We start from the raw sequence: 13,639 nt of genomic DNA on the forward strand, positions 1-13,639 counted from the left end.
CAGTGTGCCATTGACAGTATTTGCAGTTTTAAGTGAGACGTGGTTTCCCAGCTGCCATCACCGATATACTGATCTGAGTCACCTGCATAGGTTCTCCTTTCCTGTGATAGATTGAAAGGAGAAGAACCATCGCTGCCCGTGAGCACTGGTGTAAACAGATAACTTTTCAGAAGGTTAATTTTTCTCATTGCTGCAGATGCTCTTTATTTGCCACTGTGTTTGCTTGGCTATTCAAATGGCAGTTTAAAGAAAATTTAGAAACTGCAGGAATCCCCATATACCCAACATAGAAAATAAAGCACCAAAGGCATTGGCATCTTTATACAAATGCTCCCCTGTTGAGTCAAAATCCATTCTAGAGATGTTAATTCCTGATTGTTAATAAAGAAACTCTTGATAGAGAAATTGCATCTAATGCATTAAGATTCTGTGATGGCATTTGAGCATGTGTATATCTCAAAGCTCTAGGCTAGGAAAATTGGTTAAATTGGTTAATATTTTAAGATTTGAAATTATATATACAAGATTTAGTTTGTTCTCTGCCAGACCACACACTCTTCCCAAGCACAGAGCTATGCTCTGTATCCTAATTAAAGGAGAAAGCTCTCATAATGGAAAGGATGGGTTACAGGCTGCAATTAAAATAATCAAACTTCATTCCGTGGACTTTACGTCATATTTGAGGAAATGAGCAACCCCGCTTATTAAGCAGTGATTGCAAGAAGTACACCCCAAATATGTACCCCGCACACCCCATAGATCCATCTCAAGATCTGTCGTTCATCAGCTTGACTCTGGAGCCCTAAGAGCAGAGGCCATCTCACCCACCCCTAAGTCCCTAGTGCTCAAGGCGGCTCAGACACGTGGTTATGCCCCGTGCACACTCTGGTCTTCTATTCCATGGGTGCATATATTTTGTTAAATAATCTACAGAGAATTTTTGAATGCCAGCTTTTGAACAACGATAGTGAGTGTGGGAATGGTGTAGTAGCAAGAGGGCAGGGTTGGTTGATAAGCTGGCTTTTTTGACAACAATCATTTAGCCAATAAACAGTGCTGTGTCTGTTATGTGAGGACTCTCTTCTCGGCAATGAGAAAACAAATGTAAGTGAAATACTGCCTTTGTCATAGTGGAGCGGAGGTGGAGGAGAGGAGAGAGACCCTTTATGTCATCGACCTGCTCCAAACCTCCTCTGGTCATCACCCCGCTGCCCAGCTACTCCCTCGTGAAGGATGCGCCTGACACATTGGCCGTTTTTCGATTGCTTTTCATCTCAAAGTTTTCCCACAACGTGGTATTTCTGCCTCAAATATCATGCACATCGACCTCTAACCCCTCCTCACAGGACACATCTTCCTCCAGCTTCTTTCCAACTGTTTGCTTCCTTTGTTCAGCCTCACCTAAAAAAGCCATTTCCTCAGGGAATTAGATCCTGATTCTAACCAGGAATCAGCAGTTAAACATTGTATCACATGCCTCTTCCTCCCCTGTGCCCTTATCTGGTAGCTTCTCCTGTTGATTACCTCCTGTATTTTCCTTTAGAGCAATCTGATACCTTAATAATTGTTCAAGTGAGTCTTATGTATTTGCTAAACCATAAGAAAGCAGAGATCAGCTCTGTCTCCTTACAGCGCTGCTGGACTTCACGTGTGATACCCGTAGAGATGTCTGTACACACACGTGACTAGAGCACGTGATGAGCCGTGTGAAGGTGGGGATGAACAGAGGGGCCGAGGAAGGTCATCCCGTTGGATTAGGGGATCGGGAAAGGCTCTCCAAGAGGGCAGGAAGGTTGGGCTGAGACTTGAGGAATAAATGGGCTTTGCCTGGTGAGACAGCAGTTAGAAGTACTGTCTCCAGAGTCAGATTTCCTGGGTTTGCCACGTAACTAGGTACATTTGCAAGTAGTCTTTCTAAGCTTCAGTTTCTCTATCTGTAAAATGGAGATAATAAATATATTTCATGCGTTGTGTTGCTGTGCCCCATATTTATATGCAAACACAAATAATGAACTGATCTGAATCCTGGTATATTATAAAAGCTGGATAATAGAGTAGGAGGGTGATTAAGGGAAAGGAATCAGCATGAAACCCAATAACTTACAAGTTGCATGATTTTGGACAAGCTCTAAAGGCAGTAATTCAATGAGAAAAGGAAACGTAGAGACCCTAGAAACAGCTTGCCAGCTTTAACAATGTGAATCGTCTTATTTTTCCTTTGGGTTTTTATGTTTCACTTTGCATGCAGTCACATTCAGCAGTAGCTTTTTGGGGTTTGTATAGTTAGTAATTCTCAGGTTGTACAAATATGTAAAAGTTTGCATCAGTATGGGTTTATGTGGCTGGCAAAGAGTAAGCAAAGCTGTGGATTAGGTTTCAAGAGTTGTTTGAGAGGATGTGCTGAGAAGACCTGCGTGGCAGCCTGTTAGCACTCTTCCCTGTTAAATCCGTCGTGACCGCTCACCTGAAGTGTTCTGGATCAGAGGCAAATGTCTTACTACTTCAGAGTAAATAATTGGTTAGTTGCCCCCTCCCACATGCTTTAACCCTTATTCCAAGTCATGAGAGGCCAAGGGAATTTTTCCCGCATCAATAGCCAGAAACTCCATAGGTGATAGATGATGACAGTAATTTTTCTCTGCTTATGAAGAGGCAGCTGTCCCCCCTGCCCTCTCAGAAGAGTCTCCTGGGAAACATATCTGTCCTGAGTCCTAACTCCAGCCCTTTGGAATGTCATCAGGTTACGCCAGGAGCCATATAGCCCTATGTATGCAGATGTTTACAATTTAGAGGTGTTGCCAAATTCCAAGTATCATTTCTCTTTAAAGTGTAAATACGTAGGAATGGACCTTCACTAGTCTTCCTGACATTTGGGGGTGTAACCTAAGAGCTAGTGTGGGCTGTGACCATTTGTCCATCTCGGGGAGATGAAAGAAGTTGTATCACCCTTTTGGAGCAGAGAAATAAACTCGACAAGTGACTACAGATCTAATCCTCATATCATGCAAAGAGTAAAATGTTTTCAGGGGAAGTGAGGCAGATGTTTCCTAATTTTATGTTGTATACATTTTCAGGTCTCCGAAGACTAAGGCTTCTGGCAGGAGCGCTGAGAACTCCAGGGAAGATTTATTTCACCACAAAGCCTTTTGTCAACTTTAATAATAAAACAGCTGGTTATCTCACCAGCAAAATGAGCTTATTCTGGAATAATCAGAAGGATTGCAATTTGGAAAATACAAGCTATGGCTCCAGAGAGCAAAGGACAGGGCTTGCGTTTATAGAGAAAAGGGGGTTTTGGGAGGGGCTGCTCCAAGTAAAAGTTTATTGGAGGAAAGTAAGAGTTCAGGGTGGTGGTGTGTTCTCATTGGCTGAGCTGCGGCATTTTCCATTGGCTGGGCTTGTTGTTAGGCCAGAAAAGATCTTCTTCCTTCAGCTGGGGTATTAAAGTAGCAACCTTCTTCCTGTTGGGGAGTCATGGTAGGTCTCTTCCTGTTTGGGGAAATTGACAAGTGGTAGGGATGAAAGTTCCCTTCCTAACTCTAATTTCAGTTGAGGTTTCCTTTCTTAGTTGATTAGCATTTTCATATTCTTTAAACATCGATCTCATAGCAACAGTGCCAATATATATGAGCTGATAAGAAAATTTTATTTCTTATTAAGTATTGAAATCCAGGTTATCCTAAATGCATTTGTTTGAAAATGAAATAGCATATACTTTGAACACGAATGCTCAGAACTCTTATGTGAAACAAATCAAATAACATAATTCCAAAATCATGGCTGATATTATTTTAAGTCCCATCAAAACTAAGTTGTCTCTTCCAGGACCAGTTCACACATTGATGCTTTTAATGCCAAACGTAGAGATTTAAAGATTATACAACACAGAGAAATAGTAAAAGGTTTTTCAAATTCTTTATTTGCAAATATAAAACCCAAATGTTATCTGAATATTAATCTCCTTGTTCTCAGACAGGATTAAGTACTTTACTAAGATTTTGTCCTGTTCCCTAGAAATTGCTGGCATTAGCTCCTCTGTGTTGAGAGCATGTGTTCCAGACAATAGAAACCTGCATAAAAACCATGTAGTTCTGCTTGTTCATGTGCAAAATGTTCCCTTTTACTTCAACATCAGCTAGTGTTTCAAGGCCCATTTTTCTCCTCCTCCTCCTTCTTGCTCTCAAACATAATATTTGTTTGATGGTTTATATCTTAACAATTTATACTCATTAATGCAGCATGAGATAAAGTTGAAGTTACAGAGCTTCCTATATGATATCTAAGTATGGTACCTTGCCTAAATTATTTTTTCTTCTTACAATGCAAAGGACATATCTGAAACTTCATCAAATCCTAAAATTCATTTGGACAGCTAATTCAAGAATCAAAGTTGAGGAAGTAAAACAAATTATGCACAATTAACATTCTGTAAAACCTTTCTCAATATCTGAAAACACAAAATGAGAGTCATGAATATTTTTTATTGAAACATATTATTTCTATAAACTTAGGCAAGTTAATAACCTCTTTATTTCTTGGTTTTTTCATCTATAAAATGTGGATAATAATTGGAACACCCTGAATTTGGCTATAAAGCTTAAATGAGATGGTTACATGTAAACCTCTTAGACTAGTGCCGAGCTCATAGAAGGTTCTCAATAAAAATTAGCTAGTTATTTATTAACCATAGTACCCTGTTACCATATCAGGCCATAGTTAATGAACTCTATCAAAATGATCATAGTTGATTAACTCATCTGTTCACTGAACAAAATTTCCTGAATGCCAACTATGAGCGCTCTGCTAGAATCACGGGTACAAGTATAAGCAAGATACACAGTGTCTTAGGTCATGTGGTGTCCTTCATTTCCCCTGTCCCCACTGTGCCAGATGCAGACGTACAAGTATAAACAAGAAGCAGCATCATAGGACCCACACTATTCCTCACTCTCACAGCCGGCGGTGGAGGCTTAAGGAATGTTCATTTACATCTCTCATACCTATTTATAAATCTTGCTGATGAAGCATAGGAAAAATGTAGCCAGAAAAACTAGACAACATAAAAGACAAATTATTATGGCCGACTATCTTATGAACGAAGATTAATATGAGCACATCATTATAAGAATTCCTAAAGTGTATTTTTCAAATTATATTTCATACGATATATTCTAAATGGTACATGTTATGTTATGTAACAAACCACCTCAAAACTTAGTAGCTCACAACAGTAATAATTATTTGATTCTCTCTCCAAGTTTCTGAGAAGGTTGAGAGTTAGGGAAAGGCTTAGCTCAGCAAGTCTGCCTTGGTCCTCTCACCTACGTTTAGAAACTGGCAAACTGAAACACGGGTGGGGATCTCTCTCTTTTCATGCAGTCTGAGGGCCTAGTCACGTGATCCCTCCACATGGACTGGCCAGGTTCCTCGTGGTGGTGGCCAAGTGGGCATCTCACGGTCACCGGACTCTTCAGAAGTGTGTGTTCCAGCAAACAAAGCAGAGGCTGCATTGCCTTTCATGACCTAGTCTCAGAAACCACATAGCGTTCAGCTCCACCACACTCCATCGGTCAAAAATGTCACAAAACCCTACCCAGTTACAAGGGGAAAGGCCATAGGTCCCAGCTCTCCATGGGAGGTGGGTCAATGCTACGTTATAAGAAGAATATGTGAGATGGGAGATATTGTTGTGGACGTATTTGAAAATGCATCCTGCCGTACCATGATTTCAGTGATCCTTGGAAGGTCGTCCTGTTCTAAGCTCTCTCTCTCTTTGCCTGATAGGGTGTATACATTCCTAGTGTTCGCCATTAATTTATTTCTCTGACTTGGCAGATATATCTCTCCAGAAGTTGTTCCCTTTATTTTCATTAGTGTCTACCTTTGTTTAGAAACTCAGAAAATGTGAATGAAAGAATTGCAGAATATGACAGAGTTTACTAATAAAGAAAATAGTTCCACTTTCTGTCTTCTTTAACTCAATTCATGAATATATTCTTTTCTTTCATTTATTTTTGATGAAGGTATAACTAATGTCTCTGAATGTAAGAAGTACAATTCAAAAAAAAAAATGAGTGATTTCAAACATAATTTTCTTGAATTAACTCAGATGTTCCTGGTGCATCTTATTAGGCAATCAGAAGTATATGGAGTTGAAGGAGAACAATGGATGAGAAGATTCATGAGCATATATTCCTGAAAGCATGTATATACACACATATATACAATATACATATTTACATATGTTTACCTCCTTAAGAGTGCAACTTGAAATTGATTTAAACAAAAACTGATATTCTAATAAGTATCAATAATTGGAAACTTCCTCTTCTGTTTATAGATTAAGAAATTCAGATAAATGTTCCCATGAAAGAAAAATAGAAAAATAAAGGACTGATGGAAGAAAACATAGAGCTAAAAAATAAACAATTACCAGAAAGATCTGAGAGGCAGTGAATAGTTATATATGCCTATGTAATATTCTTCATCAGTAATTCTTATTTCTTTGTATTGATTTGTGTTAATTTTCTTTTAGCTTGAAGGAATTATTTCAGTATTTCTTGTAAGGCAGGTACTAGCAACAAATTCTGTCTGTCCCTTTTTGTTGTGGAATATCTTTACTGTACCTTTATTTTAGAAAGATAGTTTTTCCTGATATATAATTTTTGGTTGACACTTACTTTAATTCAATGGTTTGAATATGTCTTTCCGCTGCTTTCTGCCCTCCATTGACTCTAATGAGTAGTAAGATGTTTATCATATGTGGCTCCCTTTATGCGATGATGGGCCATTTTTCTCTTGCTGTGTTCAAGATTTCCTCTTTGTCTTTTAACAGTTTGACTATGATATAGCTAGGGGTGGATTTCTTTGTGTCTATCTTACTTGGAGTTTATTGAGCTACTTGGATTAATATTTCGTTAAATGTGGGAAGTTTTGAGACACTTTTTTCAAATATTTTTTCTGCCTTTTTACTCTCTTACCTCTACTTTTAGGACTTTTACTATACATATGTCATTATGCTTAATGGACTATGGGTCTTTTTATTTTTCTTTATTCTTCTTAATTTTTGTTTTTTGAAATTGGGGACTCTCTATTGATCTGTCTTCAGGTTTATTAATTATGTATTCAACCAATTCAAATTTACTGTAACTCTGTACTGAGATTTTCATTTCAATTATTGTATTTTGGTTTCTCTTACCTTTTTTTGACATGTATAATACCTGATTTGAAGCCTTTGTCTAGTAAGTCCGATAGCTATTTGTTCTCAGGGACAGTGTCTACTGACTGCTCTTATTTTTCTTTCTTTGGGTCACACATTCCTGTTTTTATGGCTTTCTTTTTTCCAGAAACTGTAAATTTTATATGCTATTTTGTAAACTGCACTGTCGCAACTGTAGTTTCTCATGTTTCTTCAATACTGTGATATTTGCCATGTGTTTGTTTGTTTTAGTCATTTATTTTTAAATGACTTGTTTGGATTATTTCTGTAAAATTTGTCTCCCCTGCAGGGTGCATCCATGGAAATCCCTGGTTTTATTTTATTTTATTTTAACTTAGCTCCGAAGTGTTACCTATGGATCAGCTTTGTTTGGGAATTCAACGCATGCTGTGCTTAAAAATATTTTGAGTGACCCTTTGCAGATGCATCAGATCAGTGCAGGGGTTGGGACACACATTCAATTTTGAGGCACTCTACAGGTATGTCCTAGCTTCATTTCCTGTATATGCAAGGCCTCCTGCTCAACCAAAGAATCTCAGCTATTCCAGGCCTTCAACTGTCTCTTCTGAGATGCACAGCTTCTCAGACAATCAAGGATGTTGGGGGTTTATTAAAGACCACTATGGGTTGTTTCATTCCTCAGATAACCCAGTCTTCTTAGTAACAAGTTTGTTGCTTGGCTTTCCCTGTTGTTTGCTGGTGGGATCATGATAGTTTTTGACAGCACCTCTGGCCGTGGGTTTTTCATATTTCACTAAGAATCAGGACATCCACCTCCCGAAGTGAGGTTGCTGGTGTTTGTGACCTGTCTTACGCTGGTAGAACGAGCCCATCATGGAGCTAGGTGGGGAGTTAAGAGAAGCTTCAGGCAAGATGCCACAGACTTGAAATGTTCTTATGGAGGCTAGGTAGATTTTCTTAAAGAAATGGTCAATTTCTAGACTAAGAACAAATTGCTTTTGAACAGTTTTGTCCAGTTTTATCATTGCTTTCTTGGATATTTGCAGAGATCCTCACTTAGAACATATCAGAATAATTTAAATATATTTGATGAATAAAATAATCAGTGAATGTATTAATTCTTCACCTTGGCAAACATGTTTTGAAGTGGCTTGTTTCATTAACACATTTAAAATAACTTAGTGTTGAACACTTAAGCACATATTTATGTTACAGTTTTGAAAACCTATAAATATTTTAGTAGTATTCTATGGTCTTCATGGCGAGAACTTACTACTTTTATCACAGTGGGCTCTCAGATGCTTTAGTTAATTAATTAGATACTCACCTCCTTATTCCACTGTCTCTGAGTCTACAAAAGTTCTGACTTCCTCAAGTAATTATTTTTACATACAATATTAAATTATTTTTGAGGGTGTTGGAATTACAATTTTAACACAGTCCTAGTACACACAGAAACATTAATCTAATTAATACTAAAAATGTCTTAATTTATTAGTATTTGTTTCAATGTTATATATCAAATACATATAGGAAAAATGTTTTGTATTACATGAATACTTAATACACTTACGATGGCATATAATTAAAATAATATCGAATTTAAAGTAAAGCCCCAAATTATTTTGGAATAAGATGCATATAGATATAAAAGAACCCAGCCTATATGAAATGTATAATTTCATAGAACATCTTAAATTCTCTTAGGATATGGCAAAAAATATTGTACTAGAAATTAGAAATGCATTTTGTAGCATTTTCAAATAGTAAGTAAATTGAGCATGTTTGTGTTTTGGTCTAAGAAGTTTTTCTGTTCGTTTGTTTTTGTTCTTAAATATATAAAGCAATTTGAATGCTTTAATTTGTCTTCATTTGTTTAATTGCAGTACCTAGAACACACCCCTCTGCTAACTGGACGTGGCAGTTGGAGTCATTTCAAAGTCAAGGTTTACAGTTTCAAAAGTAAAAACTCCATCTGATGTTTTTATCCTAATTTGCTACTTTAAAAAGGAATCAGTGCTTATCCAAGCTGCTTTCCTATCATTCTGTTAAGTGCAGTTGGATATTGTGAGTCACACCATAGTTACACCAAAACTTGTACTTTGCCTTGACAGCCAGCTTGGCCCTGTCTCCATCATGACATCACAGCCTGTTTTGAGTGAAATAATAATTTGGATAAACCGTAATGTAGCACATTATATCAGTTGATTTTCTCTGCAGTGAAATAGACCAGCATTGACCAAACATCCCCTTCCCCCATATGTCACAGAGGAAAACCTCAGGGAACCCTGGAGGATCAAGGGGTTTGAACAAATTGTTTTCTGTTAGATTAAAAATTTTAAAAGAACCTTTTTTTTAAACCTTCACTTATTTATTCTCTGATGCTCTTCCTTGCTTTATATAGATTCACATTTCTTACTTATATCTTTTTCCTTCTCTCTGAAGAACTTTTTTTAACATTTCTTGCAACACAGGTCTACTGGCAACAAATTCCTTCAAATTGTGTTTTATCTGAGAAAAATCCCAGACTTGTAACTGTTTTTGTGTTTTTTCTCCCCTACCAAACACAACTTGGGGTGCCTGAGGCTACCTCATCTCCTTTTGTGTTGTCATTGTTGTAGATGTTATTAATTTATAAAAATGATATATATAGAGAGAGATTATATATATGTGTGTGTGTGTGAGTGTGTCTCTTTGTATCAGTCACTGTAGGGTTGTTTTTTTTTGGGGGTGGGAAGTAATTTAAGAAGATAAAAACCTGTACTGGCACCACCTCCAACGTTCTTCTATATTCTTTTATGATTTGTAATATTCCAAGTTCTATATCTTAAGATGGATAGAGTACGCTACAGTTAATTTCTTTTTTCTTTAATGTCTCATATGTTATACCTATTCATTTATTCATATTAAATGCCTAGTAAAATAAGAGTGTCTATCATTTCATAACTGTCCATAGATATTGTTGTATTTTAATAACCGGCTGTTAAGGTTATAAGGTTATAAGTGCTATTTAGATTTTTTCTTTCTGCTAATGTCCTGCCCTCATTTTCCTAGAAAATGCTTTCCAGAGCTACAGAATTGCAGAAATAGTGATTTGTTTTCTAAAAGAGGGTCCTATTCATGAACCAGTTTTTGTCTGTTTTAACTAGGAAGCAATACTTGTGATCTTCATATCAAAGATGACGTTGAACAGCTTTCACAAAAGGAAGCAAAAGTATCTTCATGAATTCTTGGCATTTATAGTCATCTGGAAAGAACTAATAAAAATAGTTTTCTAAAGCTGTCTGATGGTGTTAATGGCCCTTTACTGAGTTTAATCAAGCATAAAGTTCAGGAGATGAAGGAAACACATGGTTTTTGCTATTGTTCTATATTTGAAAGGGCACCAAGGCTTAAATTTCTTTTGAAACATGCCCATCATTCCCTGAGCCAAAAATGATAGCACTCCATGATGAGATGCTAACAGTGGATTTACTCTCTTCCTAAAACTTCGAAATACTAAATAGGCTATGCCACGTTCTCCTTTGGGGAAAAAAGAAAGTATGATGAGTCCAAGGAAAGAAAGTCTAGTAGTTTTGATTTTGTTTCCCACATCATCTGATGCAAAACTACTGCTGGGCAAAAAAATGTATTTGGCAGTGAATCTGATTGCACTGTATTCAGATTTTAAGTTTGACATGCAACCTACACTCATTCATTTAGGACAGATTAATTGTGTCTGTCTTTGGTGAAAAGATTTTAAAAATCTACAAAAGCGAAAGGTGACATTTAAGGCTGAACCAGGTACACTACGTCTTAGTCCTTGGCCTAAGTGTGCAGCTGTTTCAAAGCTGGCTGACAGAAGCACCCAAAGAAGAGGTGGAGATGTCAGGCAGGTGTGTACCTAATTCAGCTCTCATCACTTCTCTTCCAAAAAGTTTTCAGTCCTTAGAAGAAAAACATTTTAATACTTGGTATGATAGTAAAACGTTTTACATTTCAGTACCCTGCACATATAAATCCACCGTCCATAGACACCATTGGTCAGGAAAGAAGACATATTGAATTGAGACAATTAAAGGAAAACATAAATTTGTTGTAACTCTGTCATATTGATATTGAAAGTTAAAGCTCAGTGTCTACATATGTGAAAATAGTTAAACTGCCCATTTTATTTGACAGATATTAAGTAAGCCTCAGTCTGCATATGTGCATATTCACTGGCCAGTGCGTTAATCTCCACAATGTACCTAAACTTGTAGTTTCAAATGAATATTATCCTTCAAACTGGAAAGGAGTTTGCTTACTGCAGTGATACTACCATTGCTCAAGGTACCTGTTTTGTTTGATTTCAGACTTGTTACCCAGTTTGTTCTCTAGATTTATTAAATAAAATAGTTTGTGGGTACCTGTTTTGCTCAAGGTACCTGTTTTGTTTTATTTCAAACTTGTTACCCAGTTTGTTCTCTAGATTTATAAATAAAATAGTTTGTGGGTACCTGTTTTGCTCAAGGTACCTGTTTTGTTTTATTTCAGACTTGTTACCCAGTTTGTTCTCTAGATTTATTAAATAAAATAGTTTGTGGGTACCTGTTTTGCTCAAGGTACCTGTTTTGTTTTATTTCAGACTTGTTACCCAGTTTGTTCTCTAGTTTTATTAAATAAAATAGTTTGTGGGTTCCTTGGAGTATCATAAAATTTCAATTTCAAAGGTGATGATTTTTACATTGGTACGGAGAGTTGCAGAAATACATTCTAAAAACAGTTCTAAAGGTAGAATTTCAAGAGCCTTAAAGAATGGCAGTTGTTTTTATCTTGAAAGTGTGAAAGTTTGATTAAGTAATAAAGCCAAAGTTATCATGGAGAATATAATCTATGATTTAAGTGATACTGTTCAAATCCCCTCTCATCCTGTTTTCAAAAAGATGGATGTTCAGTTATAATCTTAAAATAATGCAAATAGGTGCCCCATTCTAAATAAATTCTTCTTTTTTAATTAAAAAAAACATAAGACAAATTAAATTATCTGAAGAAAGAATTTTGGTACAAAATTTCTAAAATTTACAGATAAAATATAATTTAAGTGTAAAACAGAATTCAAAAATAAGGTTTAGTACCAGTGTAAAATTGAAAAGCAGAGCTGTAACCAGAAGCTGGTCCTGCCTCACAGAGGACGAGGGTGAGGGGCAGAAGGGCTCTTGCAAGTACTAACCATGGTTGGGTTAAAAAGTACTGTGATTGTGGGCAACTTTAGGCATGTGCAAAAATACAGGAAATAGTACTTAAAACAACTGCACACCCATCACCGAACTTCTCTATGACAAAATATGGTTCACCTTTACCTCTTCTCAATTCCCAACACTCTTTTTTGGGTTATTTTGGAACAAAACAAACATATATGTTCATCTGTAAAGTTTTTACCAGGTTTATATACAATGGGCTTTCTAAACAAATATAATCAAATACAACATCATACTGAAAAATTAACAATATCAAGTCAGGTTTCAAATCTGAAGAGTTTAAATTTTAATAACCATGTGCGGTCAGGAGAACAGGGTCTTATTGGTACAGGGAAGTGAAGTGAAAGCTTCTGTGAAGAAGGAGGCTTCAAGGTACTTCAGTGCAGGAGTGGATTCAAAAATTCCAAGCTGAGGAGGAAAGGCATCGAGGCAGTTTTTCTATTGCACCCGGTCTCTGGGTGAAAATAAAGTCTTCTCTGGATATTTGTAACCATGCATCAAATTTACAAATTCTGTGTGGTCTGGGAACATGCAGTAAAAGACATGAACATTTAAAATCAGTTGCAAACTGAAAATACTGCCAGAAGGATACATCCCTGGCTCAGGACACACAAGACTCTTATAGATAAGACCCCCTGAACATGAGTTCACAATCCAAATTCCAGAACACACAAGGAAGCTTCCACTATTAGTGCAAGTTATATGATACAGCAAGCAAAAATGTGACCACAAAGTTTTACATTATAGGGTTACATAATAGGGATGCAGAATCTAAAATCAATATATTTTAGTGAATTTCCTGGCAGTCCAGTGGTTAGGACGTGGGGCTTTCACTGCACGGTTGGGTTCAGTCCCAGGTGAAGGAACTAAGATCCCTCAAGCCATGCAGTGTGGCCAAAAAAAAAAAAAAAGTAAAAAAGTAAATAAGTAAATAAAATCAATGTATTTTAAATAGTCAATTATACGAGTGATTAAAATATAACAAGCTACTGTCAAACAATATACCAGACAGATCTGCAAAAGAAATAATTAGAAATTCTACCATGGAAATTAAAACCTCAATATATGTGTTAAATACCATAAAACATAGCTGTTAAAATATGAAGTAATTAGAAAATTGGAGTATAGAGCTGAAATAATTACACTCTGTTTTAAAAGATGGAAAAAGCAGAAGAGTTAAGAGAGATAAATATGGTAAAAGATACCCAACATAGATCATATAAGAATTCCAAAGAAGATA

General features: G+C 36.5%; 1 protein-coding gene across 2 annotated transcripts in view; it reads left to right on the forward strand.

The window, feature by feature from the left end:
- Nucleotides 1-13,639, forward strand: part of SNTG1 (syntrophin gamma 1) — a 478,642-nt gene that overhangs the window by 216,650 nt on the left and 248,353 nt on the right. The gene's annotated exons all lie outside the window — the stretch shown is intronic.

The sequence above is a fragment of the Balaenoptera physalus genome (genome assembly GCF_965194825.1).
Source record: "Balaenoptera physalus genome assembly, chromosome: 17".
NCBI lineage: Eukaryota > Metazoa > Chordata > Mammalia > Artiodactyla > Balaenopteridae > Balaenoptera > Balaenoptera physalus.